This window comes from Canis lupus, chromosome 21 (genome assembly GCF_011100685.1).
Source record: "Canis lupus familiaris isolate Mischka breed German Shepherd chromosome 21, alternate assembly UU_Cfam_GSD_1.0, whole genome shotgun sequence".
In the NCBI taxonomy this organism is placed as follows: Eukaryota; Metazoa; Chordata; class Mammalia; order Carnivora; family Canidae; genus Canis; species Canis lupus.
The window spans coordinates 38,349,213-38,370,832 of record NC_049242.1 but is presented as its reverse complement, the minus strand read 5'-3'; the positions used below and the strand labels follow the sequence as shown (position 1 = coordinate 38,370,832).

Sequence of the window (21,620 nt, the reverse complement as noted above, 5' to 3'; positions counted from 1 at the left end):
CCCTACCACACATTCCTCTTTCCCACCCACCCATTGGGGTGAGCCTCTCTGGAGGCCATCTGCACAGTTGTTCATGCCAGACCTTGTTAGCAGAACTATGCTGGTCAGCCAGTACAGGCTAGTTTACCTATTGCCTCCAACTGGGCTAATTAAAGAGTCTGACACATCTGAACCCATCCTCCAGAGGAAGGCAGTAGGTGCTTCAGGCCAGGAGGTTACCAAGTATCTGCATTCAGCTAAGGACAGTCATTCTCAATGGATGCTCCCAGACTCACTCAGGCCCAAAGTATTCTCAATTTACACTACGCAAGAGCTGGCCACCTCCCAGCCATCTACTAACTCATTTATCATGATGCCAATATCCATAAGGACCCTGGTGGAGGACCCCCAGCACACACCACCAACAGAGACAGTCTTGGCATTCACTTCCAGTACACAGAGACATCAGACTGCATAGAGTTCGATATTTGTTTCCTAGTCTTTTTTGTAAAATTTAAATACAATGAAATATATAAATCGTAAGTGTACCGTTTGATGAGTTTTAACAAATGCAACCACCTGTGAAACACAAAACTTCTATCAAGATACAGGACATCACCATTATGCTTCATGACTCCATCAAGGCAGGTATTGGGGATATCCTGCCCCAATACCTGCACCCAATTCCAAAGGCAACCACTGTTTTCAATTTCCTAAATCACACTTCACTTATGCCAATTCCAGAATTTCAGATCAATGGAATCACACAGTATGTACTCCTTTGGATAAGAATTTATTGACTCAAAAAAAAAAAAAAAAAGAATTTGTTCACTCAGCACAGCTTCAAGATTCCTCCCTGTTGTTTTTAAGTACCAGTAGGTTTTCTTTCCCCTTTTTTATTGCTGAGCTTTATTCCACTATGTACACATACCACAGGTGTTTATTGGTAGATACCTGGGCTGTGTCCAGTTGTCTTTTCTGAATAAAGATTCTATGAATTTCAGAGATATTCTATTTTGCATTTATTATAATGATGAAGGTTGTGCATTTTTATATTTCTTTACCAGCTGTAATTCCTTTTTATGAATTATATATTTTTTCGTGCCCTTTGCTTAATAATTTTATGAGAGTCTCAAAGATTTTCTTGTATAAACTTAAGAGCTTTTTAAATAATCAAGGTATTTCCTCAATGACTATCTTAGTTGTGGTTTAGCATATAACCATTTTTATAAACTTATTTGGGAAGTGATGGCCAATTTCCATAATTTAGTTAAAAAAAGAAGCTGTATTTTATGATACATTCTAAAATCCGAGAAGATAAATTACCTATATTTTCTTTTTCTTTTTCTCCGAGAGACAGAGAGCACACAGGTGTGTGCAAGTGGGGGAGAGGAGGAGGAGGAGCAGAAGGGGAGGAAGAGAGAGAAACTCAAATAGGTTGTTTCAAAAAACAGAAACGGAAGGAAAACTTCCAAATTCATTTTATGAGGCCAGCATTACCTTGATCCCAAAACCAGACAAAGACCCAACCAAAAAGGAGAATTATAGACCAATATCCCTGATGAACATAGATGCAAAAATTCTTACCATGATACTAGACACTAGGATCCAACAGTTCAGTAAAAGGATTATTCACCACGACCAAGTGGGATTTATTTCTGGGATGCAAGAGTGGTTCAACACTCACAAATCAATCAATGTGATATACCATGTTAATAAAAGAAAGGACAAAAACCATAAGACCCACTCAATAGATGCAGAAAAAGCATTGGAAAAGACACAATATCCTTTCTTGATAAAAACTCTCTGCAGTGTAGGGATAGAGGGAACATACCTCAATATCATAAAAGCCATATATGAAAAACTCACAGCAAATATCCGCAACAGGGAAAAACTAAGAGCTTTTCCCCTAAGGTCAAGAATATGACAAGGATGTCCACTCTCACCAGTGCTGTTCAACATAGTACTCGAAGTCCTAGCCTCAGCAATCAGCCAACAAAAAGAAATAAAAGGTATCTAAATCAACAGAGAAGAAGTCAAATTTTCACTCTTTGCAAATGACATGATACTGTATGTTGAATACCTAAAAGATTCCACCCAAAAATTGCTAGAACTCATACAGAAATTCAGCAAGGTGGCAGGATATAAAATCAATGCAAAGAAATCAGTTGCAATTATATACATTAACGATGAGGCAGAAGAAAGAGAAATTAAGGAATCTATCCCATTTATAATTGCACCAAAAACCATAAGGTACCTAGGAATAGACCTAACCAAAGAGGTAAAGGATCTGTACTCTGAAAACTATAGAACACTTACAGAAGAAGTTGAGGAAGTCATAAAGAAATGGAAAAACATTCCATGCTCATGGGTTAGATGAACAAATATTGTTAAAATGACTATGCTACTTAAAGCAATCTACACATTCAAAGCAATCCCTATCAATATACCATCAACATTTTCCACAAAGCTGGAACAAACAATCTTAAAATTTGTATGGAACCAGAAGCGTCCTGAATGGCCAGAGGAATGTTGAAAAAGAAAACTGAAGCTGGTAGCATCACAATTCTGGACTTCAAGCTCTATTGCAAAGCTGTAATCATCAAGACAGCACTGTACTGGCACAAAAACAGACACATAGATCAATGGAACAGAATAGAGAACCCAGAAATGGAACTTAACGGCATGGTCAACTAATCTTTGACAAAGCAGGAAAGAATATCCAGGAAAAAGATAATCTCTTCAACAAATGGTGTTGGAAAAAATGGACAGCCACATGCAGAAGGATAAAACTGGACCAGTTTAATACACTATTCACAAAAACAGACTCAAAATGGATGAAAGACCAAAATGTGAAGCAGGAATCCATCAAAATCCTAGAGGACACAGGCAGCAACCTCTGTAACCTCAACCACTGCAACTTCTTGCTAGACACATCTTCACAGGCAAGATAAACAAAAGCCAAAATGAACTATTGGGGTTTCATCAAGATAAAAACTCCTGCACAGCAAAGGAAATAGTCGACAAAACTAAAAGACAGCCAACAGAATGGGAGAAGATATTTGCAAATGTCTTGTCAGAAAAAAGGGTTAGTATCCAAGATCTATAATGAACTTATCAAACTCAACATCCAAAAAACAAATAATCCAGTCAAGAAATGGGCAGAAAACATGTACAGACATTTCTCCAAAAAAGACATACAAATGGCCAACAGACACATGAAAAAATGGTCCACATCACTAGGCATCAGGGAAATACAAATCAAACACAATGAGAGGCCACCTCACACCAGTCAGTATGGCCAAAATTAACAACAGGAAAGAAGCGATGTTGGTAAGGGGAACCCTCTTATACTGTTGATGGGAATGCAAGCTGGTACAACCATTCTGGAAAAAAGTATGGAGATTGTTCAAAAAGTTAAAAATACAGACACCCTTTGACAACTGGTCAACTGCACTACTAGGTATTTATCCAAAGCATACAAACATAGTGATTTGAAGGGGCACATACACCCCAATGTACATAGCATCAATGTTCACAATAGCCAAACTATGGAAAGAGCCCAGATGTCCATCTACAGGTGAATGGATAAAGAAGAGTTGATAGGTACATATATAAAATAGAATATTACTCAGCCACCAAAAAGAATGAAGTCTTACCATTTGCAACTATGTAGAGATAACTACAGGGTATTATGCTAAGTGAAATAAGTCAGTCAGAGAAAGAGAAATATCATATGATTTCATTCAAATGTGTAATTTAAGAAAAAAGCAGATGAACATAGGAGAAGGGAAGAAAAAAATAAAACAAGACGAAATCAGAGAGGGAGACAAACCATAAGAGACTTTGAACTACAGGAAACAAACTGAGAGTTGCTGGAGGGTAGTCAGGTGTGGGGAAGGGGATGCAGTTATTGGATGATGGGCATTAAGGAGGGCACTTGATGAAATGAGCACTTAGTGTTACATGCAACTAATGAACTACTAAACCCTACCTCTGAAACCAAAAAATAAATAAATAAAGTAGTCAAGTCTTTCAAGACCAAACCAATTGTTGAGAAAAGATGAAATACCAGTACATAAATAACCCAAAGATATTGTGTGAGAAATTGCCAGTTTTGCAGCAGAAAATCATTGTATTTACTCATTTGTTTATCATTGATGATGACCTTTTGTTCTTTTTTTAAGATTTTATTTATTTATTTAAGAGAGCGTGAGAGTGAGAGATCACAAGCAGAGGGGAAGGGCAGAGGGAGAAGCAGACACCCTGATGAGCAGGGAGCCTAATATGGGATTTGATCCCAAGGTCTTAGGATCATGACCTGAGCCAAAGGCAGATGCTTAACCGACTGAGCCACTCAGGTGCCCCTATTTTTGTTGTTTTAATGCAAGTTCTGTGCCTCCTGGATCTGGATGTCTGTTTCCTTCTCTAGATTAGAAACATTTTCAGTTATTATTTTCTCAGATAAGCCTTCTGCCCTCTTTTCTCCTCCTCCTTCTGCTGCTTCCCTTCCCCTTCCCTCCTCCTCCTCCTCCTCCTCCTTCTTCTTCTTTTCTCTTTTTTCTTCTTCCTCTTCCTCTTCCTCTTATTCTTCCTCTTCCTCTTCCTCTTCTGGGACTCCTACGATAGGAATGTTACTACATTTGGTGGAGTCACTGAGTTCCCTAAGTCTTTTCTCTCTTTTTTTTTTTTCCTAAGATCCATAGTTCTTCCTTCTCTTTTGTTCAGCTTATTATTTTCCATTATTCTATCTTCTATATCATTTATTCATTCCTCTGCTTCTTCTATCCTTGTGGTCATTACATCCAGTCAGTTTTGAATCTCAGTTACTACATTTTAAATTTCTGCCTGATTGTTTTTAACTCTTTTATTTCTGCATTAATGCAGAATTAATTAATAATCTCTCTGATGTCTTCCATGCTTTTCTCAGGCCCAGTGAGTATTCTTATGATTGTTGCTTTAAATTCTCCATCAGGCATATTACTTATGTCTGTTTCAAGTGGATCTCTGGCCATGACATTTTCTTGTTCTTTCTTTCAGGATGAATTCTTCCATCTTGTTATTTTGTCTAAGTCTCTTCTTCTGTGTGCCAGAAAAGCACATTATGTTTCCTGCTCCTGACAGTAATGGCTTTATGGAGAAGAGGTCATCATGTCCAGGGCCTGGCACTTCAGGGAGCGTCTCTGGTGTGTGCTATATGTACTCTGCTGCTATGTTTTGGTTTTATCCTTCAGGTCAGTGGTCTGCAGAGGCTTTCCTTGCCTGCAGTGGGCAATGTTTGGACCTTAGCCAGAGTGTGGCAAGTTTTAATTTGGCATGCTTTGGTCTGCTTGTTAAATGAGACTTGATGCTACTTCGACTAGAACCAAAGCCTTGAAGAACTCTCTGGCTGGGGATCCCTGGGTGGCGCAGCGGTTTAGCACCTGCCTTTGGCCCAGGGCACGATCCTGGAGACCCGGGATCGAATCCCACGTCGGGCTCCCGGTGCATGGAGCCTGCTTCTCCCTCTGCCTGTGTCTCTGCCTCTCTCTCTCTCTCTCTCTCTCTGTGTGTGACTATCATAAATAAATAAAAATTAAAAAAAAAAGAACTCTCTGGCTGGTGGATGTGGTGTGTTCAGAGGTTTCTGCTGGCCTTCTGGGGAAGAGCCCCTCTGCAATAGTCCTTAGGCACACTTACCAGAGAAAAGTAGTACCATCAGAGTGTAGGAGGGTGGGACTTGGTGTTAGTAGGTTAGGCAGCCAGTGCTGGCACTGTGCTATTTACTAAAGTTGGTTCATGCTAAGGGGCAAGGTAGGGAAATGGCACCGGCTAACTCCTTTGTCCCAGAGAGAGCCCTCCATGCTTGCTGGTCTCAGGGAAGCACTCTCAGAAGAGCAAATATTTCCCATGTGCATCCCAAGCATTTTTCAGGTTGATGTTTTCACACTGTCTCTGGGTTCCTTGCATTCCTGGAGTAGCACAGTACACTTTGGGGTCTATTCCAGCTAAGCCTGATGACTTTTAAAACTCCAAATCTAGGGATCTGGTGTGGCAGGGACCTGCACTTGTCTTCTGGAGGACTGTCTTGCCATAATGGGACTGATACAGGTTTGACTGAGAAGGGCAGTGGCACCAGAGCACTGGAATATGGGATTTGGAGCAAAGCAGGCTAAACAGCCAGTATCCAGGTTAGCCGCCCTCAGCAGGTATCTCAAACCTATGTTGAGGGGTAGTGGGGTGGAGTGGGAAACAAGTGCCCAGCTAGTTTATCTCTGGAGAGGTGTCTCTGGGATCACCATACCTCACAGATGTGCTTTAAGAAGAGCGAACGATCTCTCCACATGTGCTTTAGGTGATCTTCAAATCATGCCCTCTTCAAGGTTGCTTGACTGCCTTCTCTCCAGGAGCAGGGCAGTACCCTCAGATCTGTACCCAGCCAAGCCCACTGACTTCTAAAACTCCAGTCTTTGAACCTCTCTAGTTATAAAAACTCATAAAATCAGCCCCTCCCATGTTCCCAGCTAATGGCTTTGTGCACATCCCTGTGTACTCCACTATCTCACTTTTCTCTGTGACCAGGGCTCCCTCCTTTCTGCAGCCCTGCAATCCATTTCTCACCCAAGCCATAGCTCTGCATTTCGTACCTTCCTTGATGTGGGCTCTTTTCTCCTTCTCGTTGTGCAGTTTGTTCTGTGAGTTCTTAGGTCAATTTCTTGGGTATTCAGAATGATTTGATAATTGTCCAGCTGTGTTTAAGGGGCGAGGCAAGCCTAGGGTCCTCCTCACTTAGTTCCCTCCTTGATAAACCTGTTTAAATAAATTTATCATGAGTAAGTTTATCAAATTTATTTTATTGAAACTGGAATATGAACACCTGTGAATTCACTTTGGACTGGAGTGCCTCGTATTTTCAAGTTTAGGATTAATTTTCACTCAGTTGAAGCAGCCTAAGAAAATGGAAAAAGCATAGCCTCAGGAAGCAGCATACTGTGTTCTCTTCTTGCCAGGAACCCAGTGTGTAACCTTGAGCAAGTCATTTGTTCTCAAAAAAAAAAAAAAAAAAAGTCATTTGTTCTCGAAAGGCCTCAGTTTTACATGTGTAAAATGTAGCCTGAATTGGATTGAATGCTTCCTTTTTCTCTTCTGCAATATGCAACATGCCCTCAATTTTATTTTGTTTTGGAAAAAATGTGAAGAACCTAGAGCTTTTTTTGTTTAGCACCTTATATTAAAGTAATGAAAGTGGGTATGATGATTACATGTACAAATGCACAAAATCATTAACTCTACAAAGATATATCATTCCCAAATTACAGAAAAATTTAAAGCATACAGTTAATTCTTTAAAGGGTTGCTAAATGCTTCCCCTTCAAAATCAGCAACTGCTGGTGAGGACCCCTTGGCACAGTTATGACCAGCATGTTACTACTGCATCTTCCTGATAATCTCAGCCTACATGGGGTGAGGGGGATGAACAGGGGGTGGATATTGATTGTGTGCTGCCCCAAGACCTGAGCTCTGTTGCAATTGTTATCAAAATGACATTTGAGTGGTTCGTGGACATAGATCTGTGTTCTGTGACCACTGAATGCTTCCTAATGTTTCTTCCAATTCTGAAATCCTCTGAAGTTGCTGTAAGCCTTGTGCTAAACTTTGTGTTACACTACTTTCCTTGAGTATCAGCTTACTCTATATCTTCCAGAAGTGTAGCCAAGAGGCACAAAGATGTGTCATTGTGGTGGGAGGCATAATCAAGAAAATTACAGTTCCATCCCCCAGATAGGAGGAGGGAGAGATTCTCAGAAGACACTGTTAAAGAGGAAGGAGCACTGTGCCATTCAGACTAGGTGCCAGCAGGGCTTATTCCTGCTTCTCTGAAACAGACTCGTCTTTGTGTCTGGGCCCTTGCTCCTCTGAAAACAAGTTGAGTGTGGATGGTACCATGCCTTGCTGTGAACAAATATTCCCAACCATCTGCCTGATAAATCAACCTAGAGACAAAACATGTCTTCCGTTGGAGCCTGCAAGTTGGCCTGCAACACTTTCCCCAAAGGGAAAAGGGCCCTCTAGTCTGGACAGAGTAGACTTTCCCGGTGCCAATCATCTGACATGGATTTGGGGCCCATAGTGCCTAACCATGTGTGCCTAATCCCATTTTGGGATTCAGGAGAATAATACAGGAATCCTACCTTCCAGAAATCATTCTCTTCAAAGGATAAATGAAAGAGACACATTGAGAGGTGAAAGCTGACTAGAGTGATATGGAATGTAAAGGGTACAGTGGCTCAAAGGTGTAGGTCACCATGGTCCAGAGCATTTTAAGGCTCCCCATTTAAGGCAGTCTGGAGCAGACCTGGGGCGGGGGGTGGGGGGGTGTTAATTTGGGATAGGCAAAAAGTAGGAAGCCAGGTATTCCTGTGGGATGTTTTACTGGCCATCCATCTCCTGTAGACCCAGAAAAATTGCCCACTCCCTTTCTCATACTCAAAATGCTAGTCTTCAAACTCCAGAGAAACCTTCTGTCCTACCAGCCACCTACAAATGTCTCTTCTGGATAACAGAAGATACTTTCAAAGTTATTAGAGGAAAATGAGCTGAATAGGATGGCCCAAGATGCAGTGTCATGGACCAGGTTGGTCACTCCAGGAAGCAGACAAGTTCCACATATGACATCAAAGAATGGCTCAGCTTATGTTGTTCCACAATGATTAAAATTATTTTTTGGCTCAGAGGCAAAGACCAGATGAATCTTTTCTTACGTCCCCTGAGAGTACTGATACAAAAAATCAGTGAAAGAGGAGCTAGGGCATGTCTACTACGTTAACAAGTTACTGCCATGAGGCTTCTTACCATCATCAATGTACTTCATCATCATTGGCAGGATCTCAGGGCTTCTGAAAGATGTCTTCTAGATACCTGAAGTCAACCCTTTAAGTGCTAGGAGCATTTTCCTTGTGGCTTGGAAACTCAGTCAAATCTTCTAAAATACACTACACACTTCCCTGCACTTCTATGAAAGAATGTTCTTAAAATAGCTTTAATCTTCTTTGATGCGTATGTTTAATTAACAAAAGCATGAATTATTGTGTTCTGTGTCCTAGAGATGATGTCCTCACCTTTGGTTGAGAAATATGGGTTTGATATTCCCCAACCTAAAGGATACCAGAGACTGTTTTTTGTTTTCTTACATTTGTATTTTATAATTATCATTTCCCTTTTCATATTTAGATTGTCAAGTATCATTTCTGACATTGGTGTGGTTATATTTAATAGTAATTCAATCTACTGTTTGCTTCCTCCAAGTTGCTGTTTTCAGGAGAACAATATAAGAATTTTTATGAAAATCATTTGCAAAGCAAGAGTAAGATACCTCAAAATTAGGACTGAAGTGGCTCTGAGTGATATCTATAAATTTTAAAGAATGAATTTTGTTATATCCACTTTCATTTTTCTTCCCACCTGGCACTCAATGTCCCACAGAAGACCAGTAGGTTGAGTAGAATTTCAGTAAAACTTGCAGTGAACATAATCCTGGGAAAGATAAGTCCCTGGGAATAAGCTAGTCCTATGCCCCAGACTTCAGTTTTTGACCTTCAACACTGATCACATTTCCTGTGGTATATATATACCTGCTTACAGAACTGTTCTTTACTTCAGAAAACTGTCATGGGCTATCTATTTGTGATTATTTGACTGAGGTTTGCATTTTCTTTTTTTTAAAAGATTTTATTTATTTATTCATGAGAATACACAGAGAGGAGAGAGAGAGAGAGAGAGAGAGAGAGAGGCAGAGACGCAAGCAGAGGGAGAAGCAGGCTCCATGCAGGGAGCCTGACGTGGGACTCAATCCAGGGTCTCCAGGATCACACCCTGGGCTGTAGGTGGTGCTAAACCGCTGAGCCACCGGGGCTGCCCTGCATTTTCTAATAGACTGTAAATCCCAGGAAGGTGGGGGCCATGACTGATTCTGTTCACTATTACATCCCTAGCAACTAATCTAGTAGGTGCTAAATAATTTTGTGATGAATGACAGAAGGAACATATGGCAAGTCCAGAGACCAGATTTCTGGTTGTTGGTGTTGTCTTGTATGACCTTGAATAGAACATTACACTTCCTCTGAGTCTCAGATACCATATTTGGAAGAGGGTCCTCAATAAGATGGTCATAAAGGATTCATCCACTTTAGACTTCTAGTCTATTTAAATATAAGAAAAGGAGAGAAGTTGTCAAGATTAGAGGATGGTTCAGAAGGGAGCTGGAGGAGACGCAGTGTCAGGGGTGGTCAGCTAAGCATCCCCAGGACCTGGCAGGAATGATTCCTGGGAGAAATGTGATTTCTCTACAGCTGTCTAGACTTTGGAAAATTTGTGAAGAAAGTAAGTTTCTCATTGAAACCCTCCTTTTCCTTTCTGCATCCCTTTCTTGAAATCCCACACCTACCATCATCATTACCACACAACCACCTCCAACTAATCAGTGTCATCATGCCTCCCATTCTGTCTTGCCTCTAAGAAAATGTTGGAATAAACTTATGCATGGATAAGCACAGTTTTAGGAACTTCCCCTCACTGTACTTTCCTGCTATCAGGGTTTGCATTTGCCAACTAGGCTTTTTCTAGAGAATGTTTAAGTCATAAATTATCTGGTAAAGCTTTAACTTAAGGCAAGGTACTTATTGTTTTAGTGATCAAGAGAGACTTTTATAAGGCTCCTCAAATCCCACCCAGAGGCTCCTGCTTTACCAGTCCCAGCTCAGTGCTTGACTCCTAGGAGTGCCGGGAAAATCCAAGTGGGCAAACCTGTTCCTACATACAGCTTTGTCACCAAAACCATCATTTGGGTACTTTACCTCCTAGGGTTGGGACTAGCATGAGGAAAGGGAGACTTTACCTTAGGAGCAAAATTTAAGAGAGCCCCTAAATCTCAATAATATTTTAATGTAACACTTCAAAATCAAAATTAATCCAAAAATCCATGATGGACAAAGATATTGAATTTTTAATATGCCAACATCAGATATGTTGTTTTCTTCTTTTGCCTTAGGCTCCAATATGGCTTGGCCTGGCACTTCTTGACTCTTACTTCCTTCAATTCTGATGATACACAACTGTAAATGTACATAATGGAATGTGCAAAGGGGACACACTGGTGTTGGCTGCATTACTATGCACTGGGAAAGGACTGTCAGCTAAGCACCCAGGGCTCAGACCAGGGTCTTAGCTGCTCATGAATTGATAAGGAGCCCTTGAGACACTCATCTGATGCTTCCTCTCAGGATGAGTATTGGAAGGACAATCCCCAAAGGCTAAGAAAAAGGCTCTCCTTGGAGCAGAGTAGCACTGTTCTCTGTTGAAACCATTATTGTTACTTGATGGGATGAGCACTGGGTGTTATACTATATGTTGGCAAATCGAACTCCAGTAAAAAAATATACAAAAAAAAGAGAAAGAAATCATTACTGTTGTGTACACAGAAACATCAGCATTGTGTACAAGGCTTTCACATATTTTTACATTTCTCTGGGTACCCATTCCACCCTTCATAGTAAAGATAGGATTCCTGCCACGAAACAGTGAAATCCTTCATTTCCTGTTCCACCAAACACCTCTGTCATATTAAAATCCATAGACAAATTTTATTTATGCGTTTATTGTTTTCTATCAGTCTAGGAGAAAAGTGGAGAGAAGGAAAAAAGGAAGCTATTTCTCTTTGTTGAGCACTAAGAGAATATAAAAAATGGTGACAAGGAAGGATCTTTATTCTGAGAGATGTACAATGATTTTTGAGATTCCCTCCCTACTGTCGCCCAAGGGATGGTACGGATGGGGGAGAAGGCATCTCATCAATGCTGTTAGTCGGTCAGGTCTCCAAGTCTCCTCTGCAAATACAGCTGGGCACGCCAAATAAAAAAATGTTCCTTACTTTAAGTCAATGGGAGGATATTTTTGAAATAGAAATTAATCCTTTTTGAAAATAAATAATGGAAGGGGGACACTTTTGAACTGAGTACCAAAACTGCGTAACAGTTGTGGTCAGCCTAGACATTACAAACCTTATGATGTTGGGGAAATCAGGCGAGACTAACTTTAACCATCCAGCAGGTGATATTCCTCTGCTCCTTGTGTCTCAGCATCACTGTGTTCCACCTGAAGTCCCATATCCATTCTGGGTTATCTTCGCTGGCCCCTGGTTAAAAAAAAAAAAAAAAAAAAAAAAAAAAGAGAGAACTACATTTAGCACAATCTCTCACAATCATTTTTCCATTTACTAGAAGACCACAGAATGGAGAGATGGGTAATCTGAGTTAATCACATGAATGTTGCTTAATGTTCTTAAGGGATCACACACAAAAATGTCTCATAACAAACATACTGTGTGGGGGGAGGGAGGGCATTTTCCCCATATTCTCCTGGATTCTTGTGGCTCTTCTATTAACTAAACTGACATAAGATAAAGAGGAGAAAAACATATTTAATTTCATAAGTATAGGAGCACCATAAAAATATGAGATCCAAGAACAAGTTTGGCAGTTGAGACATATATGCCAAACTACACTAGGGAATGGGATAGAGTCCTGGGGCTTCAAAGGAGAGGAGAGTAATTTACAGGATTTTAAGAAGAGCAATGAAATGTTTGTTATGCTATGCAGAGACAATGGGCCACTGAAGACTTGAACAAGTCAAGGTTAGCAGGTCTTGCTAACCTTTCCCCAGCTTCCAAACCTAGCCTGTACTCTTTGTAGTTATCTCTGGTGATTGCCCCCTTCCTAGACCAGGTTCTCTATCTAAATTATTTGGAGCAGTTAAGGGAGAGGTAAAAAGCTCTTCTTGAATCTTTTGTTTTGTTTTGTTTTGTTGTTTGTTTTTTTTCTTCTTGAATCTTTTGAACCTTAATTGTCTTCAGCTCAAAAAAACCCATGTGTCAAAATGGCACATTTTGGTGAGGCTCATTCTGAACCCCTTCTTTAGGGAGGAAGAAAATCAGATGAGTAAAACATGCAAAATAGTAAGATGATTCTTTTTATTGATGATCAATTATCTCGTGGAAATTCTGAAAATTATTAGGTTCAGCGAAAGAGTGCAGTGCTGATAACCTCTCCAGTTTAAGACTTGGTTCCTAGGGATCCCTGGGTGGCGCAGCGGTTTGGCGCCTGCCTTTGGCCCAGGGCGCGATCCTGGAGACCCGGGATCGAATCCCACGTCGGGCTCCCGGTGCATGGAGCCTGCTTCTCCCTCTGCCTGTGTCTCTGCCTCTCTCTCTCTCTCTCTCTCTCTGTATGACTATCATAAATAAATAATAATAAAAAAATGTTAAAAAAAAAAAAAAAGACTTGGTTCCTAAAAAGACACCTTAAGGGATGCCTGGGTGGCTCAGTGGTTGAGTATCTGCCTTCGGCTCAGGGCTTCGGCTCAGGGCATGATCCCAGAGTCCCAGGATTGAGTCCCACATCGGGTTCCCTACAGAGAGCCTGCTTCTCCCTCTGCCTATGTCTCCCTCTCTCTGCGGGCCTCTCATGAATAAGTAAATAAAATCTTCAAAAAAAAAAAAAAAAAAACAAGAAGAAGAAGAAAAAAGGAAGAAAAGAAGACGACGACGACATCTTAATTAAGGGCTAGCCACAGGGAGGGAGGCTATGCTGGCCTGTCCTCAATGCCCTTGGTGTCAACCCTCTGTGAAAGGCCTTCCGGCTTGGTGCCCCCACCAGGTGTAGAGCAGAGCCTAGATCCAGAAGGTTGCACCCACCTCCTCACAGCAGGTTCAGAGCCAGGCAACTCCAGGAGTTACAGTCCCGAGGAGTGCAAGGGCCCCTCGATTGGGACTAGCTAATGGCCATAGATCCGGGGTATCAGGCCAGTGGGAGTGCGGGGAGGCTGAAGGGCGAGCTGGTCCCAAGGCGGCAGAGATTTCCAGTCCCAGTTTCGGGCCCTCTGGGAGCTGAGCCGGGCGCAGGGGTTCTTCTTGGGGCCACGCTCTTTCCGCTCCTCTCTGAACCGGGGCATCGAGGCTACCATTTACCAGCAACATCTACTCGCTGGCGGCCTCGGGCGAGCTCGCCCACGTCTACATGAGAAAGCAGAGCCGGGTGTACCGCGAGGTACAGCCCGACGGGCTGGGGGTCCCCGGGCCTTCCTCCGGGGCGGGCTGCACGGCCGCCGCTGGGCCCGAGCCGTCGGGACCCCCTTCCATGTACCGTACTAGAGATTTGGAGGGATATCCGCTACCAGGTTGGGGGGAGACGTTCTTAAAACCATGCCCCGGCCTGCAGAACCCCGCCCGGTAGGGCCGCCCCACCTGCCCGACGCCCTGGTGGATCGTCGTTCAAACTTCCCGCCCAAGAGGGCAGTGCTCCGGCGCCTGCGCAGTAGGCCCCGGCCCCGCGGGGCGCACAGTGCTCCTGCGCCTGCGCAATGATGCAATGCTGCCTGGCCGCGCCGGAATGCGGCGTGTAGGCGACCGGCGCTCCCCTCAGCCGCAGGGGCCCTGGAGCCGTCTTCTTGGCTGGGGAGGCGGCCTGCCTCGGGAGTCAGATTCCACCCACGGCTTCTTGGGGGCAACGAGGCGTCCGGACTCCAGAATCAAATCGATGTTCAAGAGGACATTCTTGGATGTTTGTACCTGAGGTCAAGGTGTTTCCGGTGAGGAACAGAAAGCGCAGGTGAAGGGCCTGGCCGGGAGGGGCTCTGGAAAATAATCATGGAAGAATGAAGGAGTTAGTGACCAAATACGGGTGCGGAGGCCCACAGCGCAGGGCCCAGTGGCGGCCTGGTGGTCGGGAGCGTCCGCATGGCGGACACGGACTGTGTGGCCCGGGCCAGCCTCCCTCCTGAGGTGAGGCTCACCTGTAATCTCACCGCAGACCTACTTCCGGTCTTTCCCGCTGTGCAGAGAAGGTAAGCTGAGGTGAGGGACTTGCACGCAGCAGCCACCTCGCTGCTCCCTCAGGGGGACCGGGGGCGGGGGGCACTCAGGCGTGTGACTGCGAGGGCGTCCAGACCTCGGAAGGAGGGACACGTTACCAGGGCACTGGCCGAGCTCACCTGTTTTGCTTTGAATCCATTCATTCCTGTGCAGCCACGAGCCAGGCCCTGCAAGGTGCTAAAGGTGAGGTGAGGAAGGCCCGACACCGCCCGCTTTTAGGGAATTAGAGCCCAGCGAGAGAGAGCAAATCTTACGTATCGGCCACAAATTGTGAGCGCTTTGGAGGAATAGGATAGCGTTGCTGTTTGGCAATTGTGGTATTGCAGGTGGAGGCTTCAATCTTTATCTGACCCAAAGTTTACCAGAATTATCTTAGGTTTCTGCGGAAGCTTACTTATGGTTTATGTCGCCGGGGAAGCCGGACTTTTTGGTTAAGCGCACACCATTCTTAGATTTTATGGTCCACTTTCCAGTTCCCTAAGAACTGAGTATTTCTGTTATTTCCATTTTACTGTATTTGACCTCTGGTGTGTTGGCACAAAGCATCATATTCTAGAGGAAATCATAAGGAAGCATGAGACTAGAGGTTGAGGAAACTTGGCCTTCTCTGAATTTTAATTTTTCCTCATGTGCGTAATGAGAAGGATAACTGAAAACAGTAAAGTGCTATTCAAATGTTCGGGTTAGGAGGGCAGCCCAGGTGGCTCAGCGGTTTAGCGCCACCTTTGGCCCAGGGCCTGACCCTGGGGTCCCCGGGGTCGAGTCCCATGTCAGGCTCCCTGCATGCAGCCTGCTTCTCCCTCTGCCTGTGTCTCTGCCTCTCTCTCTCTCTGTGTCTCTCATGAATAAATAAATAAAATATTTAAAAACACACACAAACATTGTGGGTTATTAATTATAGAACATAATTATAGAATATGACATAGAACAATAACTGGGTTATTAATCATTAGGCCAACAAATTTTTTAAAGTATTTTTAAACCAGTTATTTGAAATCATTTCTTGCAGGAAAGGAAACTAAGTTTCCCATATGTAAATGTTTTAACTGAAAGGAAATAAGTGTTTACTGTGAACAGTCTTGCGGGGGAGGGTATAAATTTCCCATCATAACAGATTATGAATTAAATTATAAATGTGTTGGAAGACTGTTATCTTGGGATAAGTAGATCCAGTACGATGGACAAGAATTTGGTACAAATAATCACTTTCATTGCTGGTACAACTATTTGAGGCAACTGTGGTTCTTTACAAAGAGGGCTCTTTATTGGAGTGGTAAAATTGAATAGGGCTAAACTGTGTTATTAGTTGTAAGGAGGGCAAAGGAAAAAGAGGGGATATGTTTGCCTGGCTCTGCCTTAGACTTAAGTTGATAACCCCCAAACATAATAACTCTATAAGCTATGGTAGCATTGATCTTTATCCTAGTTGTGAAATACCCCTAAAGGTCTCCCATTATCTTAGAGGTGGTTCCTAATTATGACAAAGTCTGAAAGTTAGCATTTGTTGTTAAAATACTATGCCTTTTTTTTGGAAGTAGGAGGAAATTATCATCTGTACGCTGTTGTTTTCTGTTTTCCTCTTATGTACTTCTGGAAGGTTGTGGAAGTCTGTTTATAGGACTGACTTATAAATAGAATCTTATTTTCCACTATTTTCATAATTTGGAGTTGTGTGTTCACAGAAAAGAAAACTTGGACTTTAAAACTGCTTATGAGAAATGACAATCACTTCAAATAACGGCTACTTTCATGCAGTCTGTGACTTCAGTTATCCTTAATAAGTCTTGAAAGGAAGACAGCCAGTTTTCAGGCAGTTGCCAGGGGCTGGGAGAAGGAGGAAACGGAGAGTTAGTGTTTAATTGGTACAGTTTCAGTTTGCAAAATGAAAAGAGTTATGGAGATGGATAGTGGTGGAGGTTGTACAACATAATGAATGTCTATAATACCACTGACTGTACACTTAAAAATGATTAAGATGGTAAATTTTATGTTATGTGTATTTTACCATAATGAAAAATTGAAGAAAAGAAAGGGATCATCACCAGTGTTAGGTGTTAAAGATGAGTTATCACTGATCTTAGTCTTTTTGTTTAATGTGAAAAGAAGGACTTAGATACTTGAATACAAAAACAAAGAACAACAAAAAAGATCCATCTTGATCTAGACTCTCTTCTGAATCTTCATCTAAAGGATTGGCCTTAGAGCCCTTTTTCCTATCCCTGACCACCTCTCCTTCCAAGCTTAGTGCACAGTCTCAAACAGGTACATTTAATGCTAACAGCTTGTATAAGGGATCTGTACATCACTCTTTTCTGTAAAGCACAGGTATTAAGTTATTATCATCCTCCAACTGCTGAGTGCTTGCGAGGCACTCTGGAGACTGGCAAAGAAAAAAGAGATAAACAACCCCTGCCTTTAAAGACACTTAGAATATAAGAGAAAAGACAGAGGTGTTAACTATCATGTATTCAGAACTATAATAAAAATGCCGTTAACCTTGCTGCTCTAAGTGTGGTCTTTATATCAGCAGCATTGGCATCATTGGGGTGTTTGTTCCCAGCTCAGATCTACTGATTTAGAATCTATATTTTAACATAATGATATGACTCATAATGCATATGAGTCATCTAGGGATGCCAGTGCTGCACATGGATCACATTTTGAGACATGAATTTGTAGAGTACAAAAGAAGGAACAATTCTGCCTAGCTGAGTGAAAAGGGAGGGTGTTATTGCAAGCATCACAGAGGGATTCCATATACACTGGGTAAAGAAGGACAGAGAAGACTTTGCTGAGCAGATGAGGAAAGAAGACAAGGCAGGGGAGATAACATAAAGACTTGGGGCCATGAACAGTATATTTGGAGAATAGTAAGTAGTAGTATTGGAAAAATGGATCAACACAGGTTGAAAATATAGGCTAGGACCATATTGTGAAAAATCTCTTATGCTATGTGAAAGACTGTAGACAGTAAGAACTATAGGAGTTCTTTAAGTACAGGAGCAATAAGATCATACTGTCTCATTTAAGTGAAGAGGGTGGACCAAATGGGACAGAGCCAGACCACAACAAGAAGCCAGGAGGAAGTTATTACAATAATCCAGGCGTGAAGTGAATGAGGGCTGGAACTAAGGCAATAGTTGTGGGAATGTATGTTTTTTTAAACTGGTAAGTTTGTGATAATTTGTTATGCAGCAATAGGTAATAAACACAGATGTTAGGATCTAGAGGTGAGATCATGTTGTAACAAATACATAGGAATATGAGAGTACTTGTAGAACCAGAGAATAGGTTCTGGCTGGAAAAGTTTTCAAAAGCATGCATGAGGAAGTTCAAACTTCACTAAGCAGACTGTAGTAGAAATCTGGACATTAAGAGCGCTGCTGGTGAGAACTGGGAAGGAAGCAAAGAATATGTTATTGGGAACTGGGGAAGAGGAGTTCTTTCTATATAGTGACAGAAACTTAACACAATTGTCTCCTGCGGTTATGTTAATAGGAGAAATTGTAAGTGATGAACTTCAGTATATAGCTAAAGATTTCCAAGCAAAGTGTTGAAAAGTGCCACCTGGTTTTTTCCTGTTTGTATTAAAATTTGAGAAGAGAGAAATTGAAAGAAGAACTCTTAAAACACTTGGGCAAAAAGGAACCCACATCTACTGATTTTGAAAAAAATCTTAGTGTCTCTAGATAGCAGAAGTTGCTAAAATTAAGAGATTCATTCTTAGGAAAACATGCTCTAGAGAAAAGGCTGAAGTCATTATAGCATTTTTGCTAAAATCTAAAAAAGATCAAAAGATCAGAGTCTTCAAACTGTTCTTTCAACAGATCATTTCACAGATCATTTCAGTCAAATCAGAGGGTCTTCAGGAGACTAAAGAACATTGTTCCTAAACTATTTCAACAGGAGCCAAGGATAGAAAATGAATTTTCTTGAAAAGATTTTTGGGTGTGTCCTTTTCCACAGGGAGCAAATCTCTGTGAAACCTTTCAAGATTCTTGGGGGGGGGGGGGGGGTGTTTAGCAGAAACAGTACCAATTTGGACTAAAAGCTACAAAAAAAAGTACAAAATTAAATGAGGCTGTTAGACCCACAAATTCTACTGGTTAGAAGCCAACTTACAAAATCACAGAGCTGCCAATGTGTTATCTTTCATGAAAAAGGAAGGATGATTCAGAGGGCAGAGCTGAGAACCAGGAAAGATTGTTCTCAGGCCTTGAAACTTAATCAAGAGATACTTGCCCAGTGGATTTTACAATTACTATGTACTAACCAGTTACTCCTTTTTAACTTCCATTTCCCATCCCTTTTGAACTGTAATGTCTATAGCTGATACCCTATGTCTGTCCCATCATTGTATGTTGGGTGTGTAAGGAGCTGTCTCTTTAATTTCACATATCCACAAATGGAAAGTAATTGCCCCAGGAGTTCTACTCTATGGATTATATCCAGGAACCTCATCTACACCTGGAATTGATTTGGATAGAATTTTGGACATTGAGCTTATGGAATGAGATTCTTGGAAACATGGGAAGACAGTGAATGTATTTTGCCTGTAAGCAGGGCATGAATCACTGGGAATCAAAGGTGGAATTCTGATATAGTCCCCAAGATTCCCACTCTCAGATATACCACTGCACAGTCCCTTCCACTTGACTAGAGAAGGACCTATAAATATGATGGATGTCCTTTTCTTTAAAGATTTTATTTATTTGATAGAGAGATAGAGAGTCAGCATAAGCAGGGGGAATGGCAGAGAGAGAGAAGGAGAGGCATGCTCCCCACTAAGCAGAGAGCATGATGCGAGGCTCCATCCCAGGCCCCTGGGCCAAAGGCAGACGCTTAACTGACTGAGCCACCCAGATGGCCCAGTGGATGTCACTTCTATGATTAGGTCACCTTAGATGTCAAAGTAAAAAGATTTTTCATACGTAATTAAAGTTCCAAATCCGTTTGATTTTGTGTTGATCAAAAGTGAGATTACCATAGGTGGGTTTGACTTACTTAGGTGAAAATGCTTAAAAGAGAAACTAGGTCTTTTCTGAAGAGAGATAATCCCCTGCTGGCCTTGAAAAAGTGAGCCACTGTGGGTTCTGTGGATTTGGAGAAATACATTCTGCTAACAACCAACATGAGCTTAGAAGAGGACAGTGAGCCTCAGATGAGACTGCAGCTCTAGCCTGTACCTTGAATGCAGCCTGGTGAGACCCTGAGCAGAGGACTCAGCTAATTATAATTTACATCTATAAATATATTTTGTTAAAAAAAATATATATATATATATTATAAATAACATCTCTTTCAGCCTCTGTTTTTCTCTTTCTCTGGAGAACCCTGACTGATACACCTGTTGTCAGGCATACCTGTACTCTTCTACACTTGGCCATTGGCCATGGCTTACCACAGATGGTCCCCCTTTTATTTTATTTTTTTAATTAAAAAATATATTAGTCTCTTAAATCATGTAAAAAGTAAAATTGGAGCTATAATTCATTGTTCAAATTATACTTTTATTATTGTGTATGCATATACCTTCACTGAGATCTTTATTTCTTTTTATGGTGTTGAGTTACTGTCTAGTGTCCTCTTATTTCCACCCTTAAGCATTTCTTGTAGGGTAGAGCTAGTGGTAATGAGCTCCTTCAGCTTTTGTTGATCTGGGTAGGTCTTAATTTCTTTCTCACTTTTGAAAGACAGTTTTGCCAGATACTAAATTCTTTGTCGACAGTTTTTTTAAAGTGATTTTTATATATCATCCCATTGTCTTCTGGCCTCCAAAATGTCCTTTTTCTTTCTTTTTTTGATTATAGTTGACACATATACATAAGTTACAGTTATACAATATAGTGATTGGAAAAGTTTATACATTATGCTACATTCACCACAAATCCAGTCACCATCTGTCACCATTCAGCACTATTACAATATCAATAACTATATTCCTTATGTGTGCCTCTTATTCATTCCATAATTGGAAGCCTGTACTTCCTACTCCCTTTTACCCATTTTGCCCAGCCCCCAACACCCTCTCTTCTGGCAACCATCAGTTTGTTCTCTGTATTTGTAGGTCTGATTCTGCTTTTTGGGTTTTTTTTATTTTTTTTAAAGATTTTATTTATTTATTCATGACATACAGAGACAGAGAGAGAGAGAGAGGTAGAGACACAGGCAGAGGGAGAAGCAGGCTCCATGCAGGGAGCCTGATGCGGGACTCAATCCTGGGACTCCAGAATCACGCCCTGAGCCAAAGGCTGAGCCACCCAGGGATCCCCTACTTTTTGTTTATTCATTCTGTTTTAGATTCCACATATGAATGAAATCATATGGTATTTGTCTTTCTCTGACACATTTTACCTTGCCTAACAGCCTCTAGATCTATTCATGTTTTTGCAGATTATATGACCTTATCCTTTCTAATGCTGTGTAATACTACATTGTGTATATATATTACATCTTCATCCATTCATCTCAGTGGACAGTTAGGTTGCTTCCATATCTGGCCTATTGTAAATAATGCTGCAGTAAACATAGGGGTGCAATGGCCTCCAAAGTTTCTGATGAGAAATATGATACTCTATTTAAAGATCCCTTGTATGTGACAAGTTGCTTCTCTCTTACTCTTTTAAAAATTCTCTCTTTGTGTTTGGTGTTCGAAAGTTTGGGATCCCAGTGGCTCAGCGGTTTGGTGCCTGCCTTTGGCCCAGGGTGTGATCCTGGAGTCCTGGGATGGAGTCCCGCA

The 21,620-nt window shown here is 41.6% G+C and overlaps 2 long non-coding RNA genes across 6 annotated transcripts in view; one reads left to right on the top strand and one right to left on the bottom strand.

The window, feature by feature from the left end:
- Positions 1-11,702: 11,702 nt before the first annotated feature.
- Positions 11,703-14,343, bottom strand: LOC102152988. 4 transcript variants are annotated; one of them, XR_005375780.1, is made up of 3 exons: positions 14,255-14,343; positions 13,706-14,023; positions 11,703-12,148 (listed from the first exon to the last, which is right to left on the bottom strand). It is a non-coding gene; the product is annotated as an uncharacterized LOC102152988 (long non-coding RNA). The 4 variants fall into 4 exon arrangements; XR_005375781.1 differs by having other exon boundaries at positions 11,703-11,852; positions 12,015-12,148; positions 13,706-14,318; XR_005375782.1 differs by having other exon boundaries at positions 14,154-14,318.
- A 57-nt stretch (positions 14,344-14,400) lies between these two features.
- The window catches only part of LOC111091565, a 145,727-nt gene continuing 138,507 nt past the window's right edge, over positions 14,401-21,620 (top strand). For both annotated transcript variants that reach the window (XR_005375778.1, XR_005375777.1), the window contains exon 1: positions 14,401-14,853. This is a non-coding gene — a long non-coding RNA (uncharacterized LOC111091565). The remainder of the gene's footprint in view (positions 14,854-21,620) is intronic.